The following is an 18621-nucleotide window of genomic DNA, read 5'->3' as shown; positions in this document are numbered from 1 at the left end:
GTTGGGAAATTAAGATCCTGTATGTCATGTGGGGTGGCCAAAATTTTTTAAGAAATGAAACATTCAATAAACATAAAGTATTAGAAACCAGTAGTAGATGTGGAGTTTCATGGGATTGTTTTTTCTAGTATTTTTCTCTCCTGGACCATTTCACTCCCTTTTGAATTGTGTTCTCCATGTTCCTGTCATGATTATCCTATGTCTGCAGTAAATGGTTTCCATCTAACACATGCTTACTTTCAGTTTGCAAGTGTGTCCCATTGGGCAACTGTGTGTCCCTCTCCAGAATCCTCTTCTTTCTAGCCACTGCTGCACTGGGCAACCTAGTCCCTGCAGGCTGTGACCGGATCTGCACAGCTCTCCTGGGTCAGTTTATCTCTGCCCTTATCAGATATTGCTTGCTTCCTCTTCTGGGCTTATCTGCTTTACAAAACTGAAGATGCTGGCTTATACATTCACAACCGGAAGCATGAGAGTGATAATTCCCGAGGTCCATCCTTCAGCACAGGGGATGGGAACAGGAGTGCTTTCCTGTTCGTCCCATGTGGTTAGTTCTGCAACACTTGTTTATAAGATTCCTCAGAAGGTCCCAGCAGAATCAACCACCAGTTTCCTGTAGCAGAAGTCAACTCAACAACATATTTTTGCATAGGTTTTCCCTTTTTTCAATGATTACTTCCCTTCCCCCTGTTCTGCACTAAAGGATCACTTTCCCAAAAAATCATGGGCATGCCAGGGTCTATCTCACACTCTGGGGAGACATAGGCTCTAATAGGCATTTATAACACTTGGGGGAATCCTCTTCTTATCCTTTGGTAAGGAAGAGTTACATAAAAGTCCTTTCTATGTTCTTTGCTTGTTTTGATTACCAAAAATGTATGCTTTAGATAGGAAAGTTGTATGTTGACACTGTCCAATCAGTAGGTACTAGGTACCTGTGGGTATTGAGCCCCTGATATGTGGTTAGTCCAAATTGAGATGTTCTATAAACGTGAAACATGCCAGATTTTGGAGAGTAACTTTTATATGGATTATATGCTGAAATGATAATATTTTACATATATTGGTCTAATCAAGTATATTATTAAAGTTGATGTTGCTTTCTTACATCTTAAATGTGGCTATTAGATAATTTACCATTTTATGTGTGGCTCACATTATATTCTTATTGGACACTTTTATAGGTAAAAGGAGATTTTAAGAGACATATGAGTCAATTGCAATGCACTGACTTTGAAGCTTTAATTAAAACAAAAATTATGTCTAAGTCAAAGACAAGTAGTATGTTATCACTTATATGTGGAATCTAAAAAATAAAATAAACAAATGAATATAACTAAACAGAAACAGACTCAGATACCGACCATAAACTAGTGGTTACTAGTAGGGGAAGGAATATAGGCCAATATTTTATAGTAACTTTAAGTGAGTAAGTAAGTGAAGTCGCTCAGTCGTGTCTTACTCTTTGTGACCCCATGGACTGCAGCCTACCAGGCTCCTCTGTCCATGGGCTTTTCCAGGCAAGAGTACTGGAATGGGTTGACATTTCCTTCTCTGTAATAACTTTATGTGGAATATAATCTTTAAAAATATTGAATCACTATGTTATGTACCTCTAACTAATATAATACTGAAAATCAAGTACATTTCAATAAAATGTCTATGTAAAAACTATGAGACAATGAGAAAAAATTTGAAAACTGCCTGAATATTTGACATAATGAAATATTGTTAAATATTTAGGTGTGAGGAAAGTCTTAACACTATGATTTTGCTTTTGCTTTTTAAAGTGCCTATCTTTAGAGATATACACCAATATATTTATGAGTCAAATGACACGATGTCATATGTTCATGTCAAAGTAATCCATGCATGGGGTAGGGAAAAAGTGGGTAGGCATATAAATGAAATGAAACTGGCCTTTGGTTGATCGTTGGTAAAACTAGGTAATGGGAGCTATAAGTTTATTTTTCTATTGTCTCTACTTTTGCATATGTTTTGAATTTTCTATGATAAAAGGTAATTTACCAAAAAAGGACAAATTTTATTAATGTCTAGTGATAGCAAGGCACTGACATATCTATAAGCAATGGATATGTACATGATAAAGGTTCCACTTCAGTTTCTTCTCAGCCTCTTGACAAGAAGAAGGTTACTTGATACAGCTTTATTATAGTAGATGTACACTAGGAGTTTTCTTTGTGTGGAGAAGTTAACGTGACTAAGTCATGCGAAGGGAATTAATGCATATTGAATCCCAAAATGATCTTGATATTAATATCATTCAAAGAAAGGTAGCTTTTGTTATATTATAAATATAAAATATAAATAATATATTCATAAATATATCCACAGAAAATGTTTGCATGTTAATCTCTATATTTATTTATGCTTATATATAAAATTAACTGCATAGAATATAAATAAGATACTTATAATTTTATTTATAAAGATATTATTTATCTATAAACATATAAGTGTGAAAGGAATTTCCTTTTAAACTATGCCTTGTTTTCTACTCTTCTTTCCAGTCATTTTCACTAAAATGTTTTAAAAATATATACACTCATTTTCTCCTGCTACAAAGTATTAAAATCTGATGTTCTATCTTACAAGCTTTTCAATGAGTCAATGACCACATTGTAATAGTCCTAAGGCAGAGCAAAGTTTAATATAACCATTAAGATATAAGACATGTTTGAGTTCCATAGGCAAGTACTCTAATAAAACATGCCTGAACTAATTGTACTCTGGTAGGCTGATATTTTGTAGCCTGTTTTTCTAAACTTTTAGTTCAGGAGTGGATTTGTGAGTGGGTGAGTGTGATGTGGTCGGGTACGTACCTTTTTGAGCCCTCTCTCGGGATAAAATGAACAGTGAAGCTTGTACATGTAGAGCGTTTTCCATCTGCTTTCTGATCCCTAATTGATTAAGTGCACTTGACTTCATTGTGCCCCTGGCTGGGAGTCAGGACGCCACCATGCTGTCTACCCTGGGCTTATTGCACAGAACTTCTCAGGCTGCGCTGTGCATGTTAAATCTGTCCAGAGCAATTACAACTAGGGGAAACAAATACCCAGTCCTTAAAAGCACTAACTGAGAACACTCCATGCCATTCTTACCTTGCCTTTTCGAGAGTTTCTCAAATTGAAGGACATTTTCTGGTCCAAGAACCTATTAGACCAAGTACTTCTCAAGGGATTTCATTACCAGCCCCTATGTCTATAAAACTTGGCATGTAGAAGATGCTCAAAGAATGTTTATGAATGAAAGCATGACTCTGATTTACTGTCTAATGGGTTATTGATCTCATATCTTATATAGCAGAGAGATATGGCTCTTTACTTCTACAGTAGCTCTATTGATTTATAAATTGAGTTGTACTCAAATCTCAGAAGAACTAAAATCTATTTCTCACATTAAATTGTCCATGCTCTAGGACCCATAAAATCACCAAGCTTTAATCCAAGGTCACCTTGATAATATCTAGGTCTTTAGGCTGTGTCCTGGGGAAACTTAGATTTCCCTGAATAGATAAGAGACTTCTGAGAGGACATAGAGGAACTCCATCTCCTGTCACCTCCAGCTGGAGTTCAACTCAAGCTTATATTGTGTGCGAGGAAGGAAAAAATGGATCTTGGCTATGCAAAGTTCAAAAATCACTGATCTTGACCAGTTGCTTTATTTTACAGGGAAGAAATTGAATTTCAGAAATATTCAGTGGTAAGTTCAAGCTCACATTGTTAGCTAGAGCAAAACTGAGGCTAGAACTCCTCCAGGCCAAATCCCTGCCTGACCCCTTCCCCAGGTACCTATGTTGTTCCATGGCAAAGTTACACTACTTTCCTTCCTTTATGATCACATTGACCCAAATGCATTTTGGATATATTTGTACATTGTTTAAAGTGATCTTACATTTCCAGCTTGAATATATCCCTTCTATTTCCCAAAATGTATTGTAGTGTTCTTGCAGATGGAAGCCAAAACCTCTATTTTCTTGGTACCCTATCTCCTATTCCCAGTGGGGTTTCAGTAAGTGTTCAGGAAGTTATTTATGGACCAACTGACTGACAGCAAATGAAACCTAAGATATATGGAGGTTTGGGAAAACTTTGGGGCTTAGCCACAAGGACAAAAGATGACAGTTTCTGCTGTGTAACTCGGAGACATTGTTTTGATAAACAACTGCACAGGTCCACCAGTTTCCTAATTTAGAAAAATCCCCAGTTTTCAGAGTGCTTGGAAAATCAGTCACTAGTGCACTTCGTACACTTTAGAAAAAATGAGGATAAGTGTTCATAATTTCTCACCCATAGTGGAGAAAAATAGACAGATGAGAACAGAGCTGGTGGATTAACATAGCAGTTAACGCAGACTGTGTTTGAGCTAGGATCGAGTTGACCTCACTGAGATTTAAATGGTCACTTAAATTGCTGCTGTTTTCTGGTCTTTCAAACTTTCACAAAGGGAGAGAGGGTAGACTGGAGTGTTTTCATGGGTACAGTTTGGAATCAGTCTAGGTTTAATCTCAACTTTATTGATTGCTAGTTGTATAACTTCAGACAAGGTACTCAATCTGGCTGATCGTGTCTCCTCTTCTGTTAACTGGAGATAATATTTCCTCAATAGAGTTTATACAAAGAAGTGAGATACTGCATAGGCAATTGCACAGTACCTTGCTGTGTGAAGTGCTTACTAGCAATTGTGAATACTACTGCAGGGGATGAAGGTAGACTTTTAAACTGTTGTCCAACCTGTGGTTTACTGATTCTAAGTTTACTTAGTCTGTTGGTCCATGTCCAGTTCTAACTGTTGCTTCTTGACATGCATACAGATTTCTCAGGAGGCAGGTAAGGTGATCTAATATTCCCATTTCTTGTTGGAGAAGACTCTTGAGAGTCCCTTGGACAGCAAGGAGATCCAACCAATCCATCCTAAAGGAAATCAGTCCTGAATATTCATTGGAAGGACTGATGCTGAAGCTGAAACTCCAATACCTTGGCCAGCTGATGTGAAGAACTGACCCATTGGAAAAGACCTTGAAGCTGGGAAAGATTGAAGGCAGGAGGAGAAGGGGACGACAGATAAGATGGTTGGATAGCATCACTGACCCTATGGACATGAGCTTGAGCAAGCTCTGGGAGTTGGTGATGGACAGGGAAGCCTGGCGTGCTACAGTCCATGGGGTCGGAAAGAGTCAGACACGACTGAGCAACTGAACTGAACTGAACTGAAGAATTTCCCACAGGCTGTTGTGATCCACAAAGTCTTTAGCATAATCAATGAAGCAGTAGTAGATGTTTTTCTGGAATTCTCTTGCTTTTTCTATGATCCAATGGATGTTGGCAATTTGATTTCTGGTTCCTCTAAATCAAGCTTTTTCTAAATCCAGCTTGAATATTTGGATATGCCCTCTTAACCAACTCTTATTCATCATTCATGACTCAATCATTTGGCTGAGTTTAGCTAAGGGTCTTCTTCAGTGTGCTGTCATACAAATCATCTAACTAGTCACCATATGACACTGAAATAATGTCTTAATGTGTTAGTATCTTCTATGAGGCCACAAGCCTATTAATAATTTCTGCATTTACATCTTATATCTAGTTCATAAAGCACAGTAGGTATTCGATGGATGTTTGTCGACCCCTGGGCTGGGTACAATGAGAGCAAAATCTGGTATAAAACGTGATCCCTAGCCTGCTACTGCTGCTGCTGCTAAGTGACTTCAGTCGTGTCCAACTCTGTGCGACCCCATAGACAGCAGCCCACCAGGCTCCCCCGTCCCTGGGACTCTCCAGACAAGAACACTGGAGTGGGTTGCCATTTCCTTCTCCAGTGCATGAAAGTGAAAAGTGAAAGTGAAGTCGCTCAGTCATGTCCGACTTTTAGCGACCCCATGGACTGCAGCCTACCAGGTTCCTCCATCCATGGGATTTTCCAGGCAAGAGTACTGGTGTGGGATGCCATTGCCTTCTCTGGATCCCTGGCCTGAAGAAGTTGAAACATCCTCAGGATACGGGTCATGATTTGTTAAGCTGAATACGCATTATTGAGTGGAGCACCATGCCCATGGAAGCATTGACTAAAGTTCTAAAAAATGCACTGTCTATCTAGGTGGTCTACTACTATGTGCTAGTTAATTGCATTTAGACTTGCTTAAAACCGAGAAATAATGTCATATACATTCACATTAACTTCCACTGGATACCCAATGTTACTTAGAGCAGTAGTTCACAGTAGAATCAGCACCATCTGGGAACTTGTTAGAAATGTGAATTCTTATACCCTCTGGCCCAGACCTACTGAATTACAGACTCTGGAAGGAGAGGCTAGCAATCTGTGTTTTAAGTCTTCCAGATGATTCTAATGCACCCTAAATCTGAGAACCACTGCCCTCCAGAAATAGTTTGCCCTCCAGAAATAGGTTTGATAGGCTCCCTTGGTTTGACTTTGAATTCCAGGAAGATGAATATAACTCATTAGATACCAGCACATTATTCTAATAAAGATGATGCTAGCTATTGAATATTCTCATTCACACACAAGTTACATTTGCATGAATTTGCAGACTTCTATATAACCTGACCCCTGGAGGAAGAAATGGTAACCCACTCCAGTATTCTTGCCTGGAGAATTCCATGGACAGAGGAGCCTGGTGCTCTACAGTCCATGGGACCACACAGAGTCAGACACGACTGTGACTAACACACACACATATAACCCGACTCCTCCCCAAACCTCCTCGGAACTGTTGTCTCAGGGTCACTTGAGATGTAGTCCTCCCAGGCTTGAAGTCTTAAAAATTCTCACCAAAGAAAACAACATTCAACTTTTAGAGTTGACAAGAGGAGAAAGAGGGCACCTTAACCGGATTTCTCTCACAGCAATAAGGGCAAAATGGTGGTATAACCCACAAGAAAAGTGGAACTTGGAGGAGCAGTGAGCTTTAGAATAAATGTAAAGAGCTTGAACTCCCCTCTATTTGTCTATTCCCAGATGCCCAGGGTCAGCTCATAATAACTTCAAAACCATTTGTGGAATGTAGTGAGTACAGGTGCAGAGTTGCTCTTCAAGGAGGTTTATAGTTTCAGGGAAATCCAAGTAATATAAATCTATTCACAATCTATTTCATATCTGGCAAAGCAAGTTCAATACTTATAATAGTTATCATTTTCTCAGCCCTTTGTATTAATATATTCTAGGTTCTGGTCTAAGTTGTTGAGAAACATCATCTATAATCTATAAACTATACTAAAATGAATATTGTGATGTTCATTTTATAGAAGAGAGACATGAGATTAAAAAATTTACCCAAGGCCACATAGAAGGGAAAGAGGAGGAAATTGCTTTTTTTTTTTTTTAACCATTTGCCCTTTAATTTGAATTTAAAATCAATTTCTTTAAATATTTTGGGCTTCCCTGATAGCTCAGTTGGTAAAGAATCTGCCTGCAGTGCAGGAGACCTGGGTTCAATCTCTGGGTTGGGAAGATCCCCTGGAGAAGGGAACAGCTACCCACTCCAGTACTCTGGCCTGGAGAATTCCGTGGACTGTATAGTCCATGGGGTTGCAAAGAGTCGGACATGACTGAGCAACTTTCACTTTCACTTTAAATATTTCAGTTACAAGTTTTAAATAGCGAAGACAAAGATGCTACAGGCACTCAGCACTGGTTCTCACCCCTCCCCCACTCTTATCCCCAGGCCTTGCTTCTTCATTCAAGATATAAATGGGCCCTCTGCACTAAATAAATAGCTTCTGGCATCAAGTATCAGCAGCCTCAGGCTTGGATGCAGCTGCATACAAAGCTATGAAGCCTAGTGGCTTTCAGGATAAGATGTGTGCTTTTAACCATGCTCTAAAGAATTCCAATGATTGTGCCCAAATGCCAAGGCAGCATCTCAGAGGTGACATTAGCCATTTCCCCACTGTGCACTAGCTTCCTGGGCTGGTTTCCACCACAGTCCATCCTTCCCCGCAGCTGTATTCTGGGTAGGAAGGGTAAGGGCCTGCACCCTCAGGACCATACTACAGAAATAAACAGAACCTCCTCTTCAGCCTACAGAACCAAATCTGACACCAAAGCTCATGCTCTCTGTCACACATGGCTGCCAGAGCTTGTGAGTTCACCCACCCTTGACCTTATGATCTAACTCTGCATTGTAACTCCCCCAGCACTCGTATCTTATGCCACTGACCCATGATCTTCCTGACTTTTCTGTAATCATTTTCCCCACCTGTTTTGGATCTCAGTATTTAAATGGACATTGCCAGTCTGGAAGAATTTCTCTTGAACCCAGGCAGGAAAATATGAATGGAATAAAACAAAGGATTGTGCCACTGTTTCTGTGTCCTGGCTTGTGCTGGCCTTTTCTAGAGCCAGAGAAAGGGACTGTCAGATGTTTGATAGTAAGAAGCTTTTAAAAAGGCCAACCGGATCAAAAACCCTCTCTTTGGTCATTTTCTCTTCTGGAACAATTGATCAAATGCGGTTATAATTTAACCTTTTTGGCTATGATGCTCACTATCCATACAACTGAAAGCTTTCCTAAGGGTGGTAACTCAGTAGTACATTGTCAACCATTAAAAAACTTAACTGGAAGTAGTTTTCAGGGTAAAAAGAAAGTTTTAAGAAATGTGAACCGAAATCCACAAGGTTTGTTAGGAGAGAGGCGAGAGAAAGACATGTGAGCAGGGCAATCCACAACAGACTACGCCAGTGTCCCGTTAGGGTGCTAGTGACTACGTTCCTGCGTAGCAACAGGCTTCCAGAAGGAAGAGAAATAGAAGTGAGCAGAGTGGGCGTGGGGTACTGAAGGCCAGCTTCTCCCTGGGCCGGTCTCACTTTTGCTCCTGCAACCCTTCTGTTCCCACTCCAATTAAGAGGTATTTCTCTTTACCGAACTTAGTTGAGGAGCAGGAAAATCCAGAGGAAGTCGAAGGATCAAGGAGAATTTGCAGCTCTTGATAAGCCTTCCTCCATACCTTCATAATAGTTCTTTGTACTTATGGGGTCACTTCAAACATGTATATTTTAAAATACAAATTCTGAAATGAAATGGAAAACCTCAATGCCGAGGAGAAGGGGAAATGGTTTTGTAGAGCATGGATGAGTGAGTCTTCACATCCCCAGAGCGAGGCCACAGACCTGGGAGGGCTTACCAATAGATGTGCAACAATCATCATGAAACCAAGCAGAACCCCTGTGGGGCCCTCCCAGGTATGCAAGGCTTTCAGTGCACTCCAGTTTCTTTCTTGTAGAGAAAGGGCTTCAGCCTCTTGGACTTTCCCTGAGTTCCAAAGGACTGATTCAAACAATTACTAATTAAGGAAGGGGGGAAATGCAAAAAGAAACAGCAGTGCAGGATAGGGCAGGGTCCGGGTGCCCCCTCTGGGGATATGCATAGCAATCTGATATATATCTCTGAATTCTCCGGCCTCTACCCATGTGGTGGATGGTAACTTCAGTCTGACTGCAAGCACAGGGATCCCAGCGTGATTGGAATCAGAAGGCTGATGACTGGGATTTTTAGAGTATCACCCCATTACCTCACAGCCAGCCAGTCAGAAGAAATTCACACACCCTGCAGCCCTTCTCCCAGATTTTTAAAATAAAAGCTCTTCCCTGAAAAACTGCTGGGGGCGCAGGGAGTTCAGGCTTTTTGAGCACAACCTGCCCATTCTTCTTGGTTGGCCCTTGTGAAAAACATTTCTCTGCTCCAAACTCCAACTTTTAGGTTTGCTTGGCCCTACTGTGCACTGGGCACACAAACTTGAGTTTGACAAAGATAATAATAATAAGGAGGCTGTGGATATAATATCAAAGGAGTTAAGGGGAACTCAAAGTTCCGCTGAGTATAAGTCTGCTCAGAATAGTAAAAGAGAAGGCTAAAAAAATCAGGACTGCACACAATCTGGGCTTGCAGACCAAAATCTTTTCTGACTTTCTGGAATTTTGTAATGAGCTAGATGGTCTATACAGGCACAGAAACAGGAAAACAGAAGGTCCAGGCAGGATCTCTTATCACAGAATCCTGATAAGAAGAACCTATAGACCATCAATGATGAACATTCTTTAGCCTTCAAGTGAACAAGACCTGGAGAACCCAAGCCAAAGAGAAGAAATGAGCTTAATATTTATGAAGATATCCAGGAAGGGTAAAAACCACAGGTAGTCTAAAGGACTCATTTTACTGGAGGACAATTAACATTATTAAGAAATTCTTTTGTATTATTATCTCAAATCCTTCCCAATGCAGATTGAACCCACATAGATTTAGGCAATAGTAATTCAAGAAAACAAGTTACAACCTACTATTAAGAAGGAAAAAAATTAGAATTAGTGTTTTCTACAGTCATATTTATTTTCATTACCTGGTTCTCTGCTTATATTTCTAGTTAAGTGAAGGCTTTAAGTGAGAAAAAGGTCTCATAGCTCATTAGTTTCATTTTCTCTCTTGCTCCACTAGCTCTAAGAGGGAAGGGCTTTTGTTTTGTTTTGTTTTGTTTACGACTATCCCCAGAGTCTAGAAATAGTGCCTGACATTTAATAGATATTTAGACATTCAATAAATTTTGAAATAATTAGACTTGCAGTATCATCTATTATCTAATCACAACTCCTTACACTTACACACTATACCCTTATTTCTGAAGACAATCCTCATCAAACATGAACCTTGATGACAGTACTCTCCTTTCTCAAACTTTTCAAAGGATGCACATGGTTTAGGAGAACATCATTATTCCTTAATAAGCTATTCAAGGTACTTGTCTACACACCTGAAACTAACAAAATACTGTAAATTAATTATGGTTGTGATTTAGTCTCTCAGTCATATCTGACTCTTGTGATCCCATGGAATGTAGCCTGCCAGACTCCTCTGTCCATGGGACTCTCCCGGCAAGAATACTGGAGTGGGTAGCGATTCCCTTCTCCAGGGGATCTTCCCCACCCAGATATCGAACCCAGGTCTCCTGCATTGCAGGCAGCCTCCTTATCAACTGAGCCACCAGGGAAACTGACACTTAATAGACATTTAGACATTCAATAAATATTGAAATAATTAGACTTGCAATATCATCTAATCACTCTCCTTGCCTCTTTACACTTACACAATACACCCTTTAGTTCAGTTCAGTCGCTCAGTTGTGTCCGACTCTTTGCGACCCCACGAATCGCAGCACGCCAGGCCTCCCTGTCCATCACCAACTCCCGGAGTTCACCCAGACTCACGTCCATCGAGTCAGTGATGCCATCCAGCCATCTCATCCTCTGTCGTCCCCTTCTCCTCCTGCCCCCAATCCCTCCCAGCATCAGGGTCTTTTCCAAAGAGTCAACTCTTCGCATGAGGTGGCCAAAGTACTGGAGTTTCAGCTTTAGCATCATTCCTTCCGAAGAAATACCAGGGCTGATCTCCTTCAGAATGGACTTATTAAGTGTAAATTAATTATACTTCAATTAAAAATAGGAAAAAAAATAAGCTGTTTTGGAAAGGGCTATATTCTGTATTCTGGAAAGGGCTTATGTCTTCAGATTCACCTGCCAGAGCCTGTGCCTTCTGCATCAGGACTGTGGTTGGCCTGGCTGATGCATTTTCTCTTCCTAGGACACTCCCTTCCCAACTTCCGCTTTCTCTTGGCAAACTCTTACTTATCCCTTAAGATTCAGAATGAATGTCACTCCTTCTGGGAAGTCTTCTCAGACTAACCCTAAATCTGGTTGCTTACTTTGGCACACAATGCTACAAAAATGCTTCTATCAACATGTTTAAAATATACTGGATTATGAACTTACATGTTTGTGTTTTCTACTACTGTGTTCTCTATAATTACTTTTAGGTTAGGTACTGTGGCTTAGTCATTTCTCTATCCCCAGTGCCAGATAGCATGTTTGTTGCAAAATCAACACAATATTTGGGGATAGGAACACTGAAAAGGTTCTGAGGCATTGGTGACATTTTTAAAAATATTTTAAATTAAATGTTTATTTTGGTTTGTAAGTCAACGTTATTTTTAAATAACGTTGATGATCACTAAAAGTTTTATCTATTAAGTACTACATGACACAGTCTATCTTCATTATTTAGCTTTCTTTTTTTTATTGTGGTAAAATACATATAAGATGAAATTTACCATATTAATCATTTTTAAGTATAAAATTCAGTGGCAGTAGTTGCATTCACAATTCTGTACAACCATCATTATTTTCTCATTTCCAGAACTTTTCTATCGTCCCAAACAGAAATGCTATACCAATTAAACAACCTCCCATTTCTCCTGGCCCTAGCCCCTGGCAACCTCTACGCTGCTTACTGTTTTGATGGACCACTCTAGGTACCTCATATAACTGAAATTATACAATATTTGTTCTTTCGTGTTTGGTTTATTCACTTTAGCAAAACAGTTTTAAGGTTCATGCATGTTGTAACATGTATCAGAATTTCATTCCTTTTTAAGGCTGAATTATAATCCATTGTATGGATATATCATATTTGGTTTATCTAATTCATCGACTGATAGATATTTGTGTTATTTCCACCGCTATTGTGACTAGTACTACTGTACAAGTATCTGTTTGAATTTCTGCTTTCAATACTTTGGGACATACACATTAGAGTGGAATTGATGGATCATAAGGTGACTCTGTGTTTAACTTTTTGAGGAACTACCAAACTGTTTTTTGCATTGGCTACAACATGCACATTCCCATCAAAAATGTACAAGGCTTCCAATTCTTAGGAGGCCTCACCACCGCTTGTTAGTTTCCATTTTTAATAATGGCTGTTCTAATGGTATGACTTGCGGCATGTTGATGGCATTAAAATTTGTTTTTTGCTATATTTATATTTTCAATTTTGAGAATGAAATTTGAGTGATAAATTCCTATGCTTAAATTTTGAAAAATTAGAAACACTGTTATTTATAAAATCCACATGTCCCTCAGCTTAGGTAGGAAAATGCTCAGTTGTGTCCAACTCTTTGAGACCCCATAGACTGTAGCCCACCAGACTCCTCTGTCCATGGAATTCTCTGGGCAAGGATACTGGAGTGGGTTGCCATTTCCTTCTCCAGGGGATGTTCCCAACCCTGGGATCAAACCCTGGTCTCCTGGACAGCAAGCAGATTCTTTACCATATGAGCCACCAGCTTAGGTATAGTTTTACAAAAAGTAGAGATACACACACATATATATATATATACATATATACACACACATATATATGTATATACACATATAAGTAAAAAGTAGGAGGGAAAATGATTCTCATTTTCTGTCACTCAGCAATTTCCTGAGTTAATAACCTTTACAATGCAGTCTGTAAGTGCTTCTGAAAACATATTTAATTGACAATTGTATGAAGCAGGACTGTTCTAGTAATAATCTCCAGTGAAACTTATTCCATATTTTTGCATTAGTTTGAGCATTTTTATGATTTTAAGGATGGAAAAAAGCTTACAGAAAACCACACATATGCAAATAGTGAATATGAAAATATGCACAGGAAATATTGCTTATTTTTATGAATTTTTTATAGCACATTAAAGAAAAACCAATGTTTTTGCAGTATTAAAGTTCACAATTTCAGCAATCTATTAAGGCCTCTAGAGGAACATTAGTTACTGCAGGGAACTCCAGCACTTTAGAGAGTTGCCAATGGAAAAAGGTTTCTCTCTCACAGACTTAACTGAGAGAAGCGTTTAACAGGAGGCAATTTTATAATGTGACTACAATACTCTCTGAAGGCAATCACACACTCAGAATTGGTTGATTTATAGGAACTTGGCCTTAGTGTCCTAAAATGAGTCTTTGACAGACAGCAGTATTTTTATGAGACAAAAGGTAGGAAGGTGATCATCCCTGACACTCTGTGCTAGTACCATATAAGTACCATTGGCAGTTGTAAGATTTTGTGAACTTTGTCATATGGTTACCTAGCAAAATCCTTATCATGACCCTATGAAGTAGGCATTGCTGGGTCTAATACCTCCAATGCCTCCATTTGTGGGCAGCAGACCCTGAGGCCAAGAGTAATGTCTTTCCCTAGTTCACAGAGCAAGTCAGCAGATGAGCTGGGCAATGTGTATTAGTAGAAGATGCATGAGCTTTGGAGAGAGACAGTCAAGTTCAAATCCTGGCTCTGGCACTCTATAGTTGTTTTCTTGGAAGTCTCCTCAAATTCTTTAAGTCTTAGGTTCATGTCTTATAAAATGAGATTAATAATATCTATCTATCTCACTGCACTGTTTCGAGAATAAATATTTAATAATGGGAAAGAGTTTTAGCAAACTCTGGGAGATAGTGAAGAACAGGGAAGCCTGGCATGCTGCAGTCCATGTGGTCACAAAGAGTTGGACACAACTGAGCGACTGAACAACAACAACCAGTATTCTTGCCTGAGAAATCCCATGGACAGAGGAGCCTGGCATGCTCCAGTCTATGGGATTTCAAAGAATCGGGCACAATGGCTGAACAACAACAGGAATTATTCTGTTACATTTCTCCCAGCCACGCCCATGTAAGATATCAGTAATCAATCATAGCACACTTTCACACAAAGCTGGGGCAACCTAAGAATCTTTCTCAAGCTAATATGGTGGGCAGCTATACCAGCTGAACAGGGTAGGCAGCAGAGGTGGGACTTCTTTGTCACCCTGCTCCTCAGAGCTGCACTCACTGCTCTTTGCTTTCACACTCTCTGTCCCTCGGGAATGTTCTTTATCAGCTTATATGAAAAGTCAAGACATTTTGTAGCTGGGTCCATTTGCTTAGAAAGTCCTCGTCCTCTTTCCCCTCTTCTGTCGATACTAAGCTAATCTATCCCCATCTGCCTGTGACACTATCCTTGAGTGTGCAAGAGGCAAACAGAGGAGGAGAGGTTATTTACATGGAGGAGGAGTGTGGGATAAGAAAAAAATATCCAGACCAACATGGGTCTTTGCTATTGTTTTTCCTAATTTTTTGGTTGTATTGACCTTTTTGAGATTTGTCTGGTAACAGTACAGGTATACCTTGTTGTATTGTACTTCACAGACACTGTGGGTTTTTTGTTTTTTTTAACAAAAATTGAAGGTTTGTTGCAACCCTTTGTTGAGAAAGTCTATTTTTCCAACCATATTTGCTCACTTTGTCTCTGTGTCACATTTTGGTAATTCTTGCAATACTTTAAGCTTTTTCATTATTACTGTATCTGTTGTGGTGATCTGTGCTCAGTGATCTTTGATGTTATTTTTATAATTGTTTGGGGACACCAGAAACCTCACTCATATAAGCTAGAAAACTAGCTTAATAAATGTGTGTTTTGAGTGCTCCACTAACTGGCTGTTTCCTTATCTTGTTCCCTCTCTTCAGGTCTGCTTAATCTCTGAGACACAACGAAGTTGAAATTAGGCTGATTATTAATCCTACAATAGCCTCTATGTAGTCAAATGAAAGGATAGTCACATGTCTCTCTCAAAGGATAGAAATGATTAAGCTTAGTGAGGAAGACATGTCTAAGCTGAGACAGGCCAAAATGTAGGTCTTTCCCACCAAACAGTTAGCCAAGTTGTGAATGCAAAGGGAAAATTCTTGAAGGGAATTAAAAGTGCTACTCATAAAAAACACATAAAAAAAATCAACACATAAGAAAAATAAGAAAGGGAACATTGCTGATACGGAGAAAATTTTGGTGCTGGATAGAAGATCAAACCAGCCACAATATTTCCTATGCCAGAGACTAATCCAGAGCAAAGCTCTAACTCTCTTTAATTAAATGAAGACTGAGAAAGATGAGGCAGCTGCAGAAGAAAAATTTGAAGCTAGCAGAGCTTGGTTCAAGAGATTGAAGGAAAGAAGCCATCTCTATAACATAAAATTGCAAGGTGTGGTAGCAAGTGCTGATGTAGAAGTTGCAGCAAGTTATCCAGAAGCTCTTATTAGAATAATTCATGAAGGTGCTTTCATGAATCAACAATAGATTTTCAATGTAGATGAAACAGGCTTCTATTGGGAAAAGTGCCATCTAGGACTTTCATAGCTAGAGAGGAGGAGTCAATACCTCGTTTCAATGCTTCAAAAAACAGGCTCCCTTTTGTTAGGTGCTAGTGAAGCTGGTGACTTTAAGTTGGAGCCAATGACTTCCCTGGTGGCTCAGATAGTAAAGTGCCTGCCTGCAATGCAGACAATCCAGGTTCAATCCCTAGGTCAGGAAGATCTCCTGGAGAAGGAAATGGCAATCCACTCCAGTATTCTTGCCTGGAAAATCCCATGGACGGAGAAACCTGGTAGGCTACAGTCCATGGGGTCGCAAAGAGTCAGACATGACTGAGTGACTTTAATTTCACTTTAATGATTATTTGCCATTCTGAAAATTCTAGGGCCTTTAAGAATTATGCTACATCTACTCTGCCTGTGCTCTATAAATGCAAAAACAAAGCCTGGATGACAGCACCTCGACTGACAGCATAGCTTACTGAATATTTTAAGCCCACTGTTGAGACCTGCTGCTCAGAAAAAAGATTCCTTTCAAAATATGACTGCTCACTGGCAATGTACCTGGTGACCCAAGAGCTCTGAGGGAGATGTACAAGGAGAGTAATACTGTTTTCAGGCCTACTAATACAACATTCATTTTGCAGCCCAAGGATCAGGGAGTAACTTAGACTTTTAAGTCTTATTTTATACAAAATACGTTTTATAGGGCTATCGCTGCCATAGACAAAAATTCCTCTGATGGATTGGACCAAAGTCAGCTGAAACCTCCTGGAAAGGATTCATCATTCTAGATGCCATTGAGAACACTCATGATTCATAGGAAGAGATCAAAATATCAACATTAACAGGAGTTTGGAAGAAGTTGACTTCTACCCTCATGGATGACTTTGAGAGGTTTAAGACTTCAGTGGAAGAAGTCACTGCAGAGGTGGAAATAACAAGAGAATTAGAATTAGAAGCGGAGCCTGAAGATGTGACTTCATTGTTGCAATCTCATGATAATACTTACATAGATGACTTTTCTGGAGATGAAATCTACTCCTGGTGAAGATGCTGTGAAGATTATTGAAATTACAACAAAGGATTTAGAACATTGCATAAACTTAGCTGATAAAGCAGAGGCAGTGTTTGTAAGAACTGACTCCGATTCTATTAACAAAAGAAGTTCTGCTGTGGGTAAAATGCTATCAAACAGGTTTGTATACTATGGAGAAATGATCCGTGAAAGGAAGAGTCAATTTCTGAGGCAAACTTCAGTGTTGTCTATTTTTAAAAACTATCACAGCCACCCCAAACTTCAGCAACCACCACCCTGATCAGCCAGCAACAATCAACATCAAGGTAAGACATTTCACTAGCAAGAAGATTACAACTCAGCGCAGGTTCAGATTATATGGATAGCACTTTTTAGCAATAAAATATTTTTAATTAAGGCATGTGCATTGTTTCTTTAAATAGAAGGCTGTTGACTGCTTAATAGACTACAGTATAGTGTAAACGTAACTTTTACATGTATTGGGAAACAAAAAAAAATTATGTCTTGCTTTATTGCAATATTTACTTTATTGCACTTGCCTTAAAATCTCTGAGGTATGCCTGTATTCACTGAAGTAGTCACATCCTGCAATCTGAAGGTTAGCTGTTATGTAAGCATTTGTAGAAAGAAAAATAGAGGCACTGCTCTGTTCAAGGTCACCCCATGAGACATAAATGAAAGTGGCAGACAGCTTGAGGTTGTCACCTTGATGAATCTGAGGTTATAAAAATGAATTCTTGCATTTTAACCTCTGTGTAATTTTTTGAAGTCGTCAACTCTTCTTGTATTCTTTAATCTCATGATCAAAGAATGCAGCTTTTCAAAAATATTTCAGGATTGAAATTTCATTTTCCCTGAGTTAAACTGGGAAGAAAGCAGGAGTTCTTATTTGCCCTAATGGTAAACAAAGAAAATGTTATTCCTCTAGTCTCTTGGGCTCAAATGTGGCTGAAAGGATTTCGCTTCAGTTGGGAAACAAAACAAGAATAGCTATCCCATTAGGTTTACCAAATACTTGTTAGCAATTGGCTTAAAAGCTTCCTTTGGAAATCTTCTTGACTTAGAGTCGGTGTTCAGATGGTGAAGAGATTTCTTATTCCACCCTTAAACAGTGCTTGGTCATCATCAAATTCTCAACCCTGCTTTGTCTCCAAGATTCATTTGTCACCAAGACTTGTCCTGGGCCACATTTCCTTCAGTGATTCCTTTATAAAACAGATGGAAAATGAATAGAATATTGTCACAAAGTCTAGACATAACTAATCAGGTCTATTTCCTAATACCAATATGTTAGGGTGTGGAATAGTGGAGACAGAATGTACTATCTTGTAAGCTCTCAATAAGTGGTTATAGATGTGGGCTACTTGAGCTAGTACCCAGGACAACATACGTCATTTGAGGGTCTCAGTGGACTCACAGTAACAGAAGACCCTAAAGGGTCCCTCACAATCCTGAGACCACCCACTGGGCTGCAGAACCTAATCTAAGCAGTTTCTTTTTGACTACCATTTGGCTCTTGCTCTGCAAAGAACAAATCAATCTAGGGTAAGTAGGATGTTTTAAAAGCTTCATTTTTGTTTCTTAAGTGTCTTTGTGAGTTGAAGGAA

At 39.3% G+C, this 18621-nt stretch overlaps 1 pseudogene; it reads left to right on the top strand.

The window, feature by feature from the left end:
- Positions 1-17389, top strand: part of LOC104992613 — a 47113-nt pseudogene extending 29724 nt beyond the window's left edge.
- Positions 17390-18621: the final 1232 nt, after the last annotated feature.

This window comes from Bison bison, unplaced genomic scaffold (genome assembly GCF_000754665.1).
Source record: "Bison bison bison isolate TAMUID 2011002044 unplaced genomic scaffold, Bison_UMD1.0 scf7180017864218, whole genome shotgun sequence".
Lineage (NCBI taxonomy): Eukaryota > Metazoa > Chordata > Mammalia > Artiodactyla > Bovidae > Bison > Bison bison.
The sequence above is the reverse complement of the archived record's forward strand: the minus strand, read 5'-3'. Positions and strand labels throughout refer to the sequence as shown.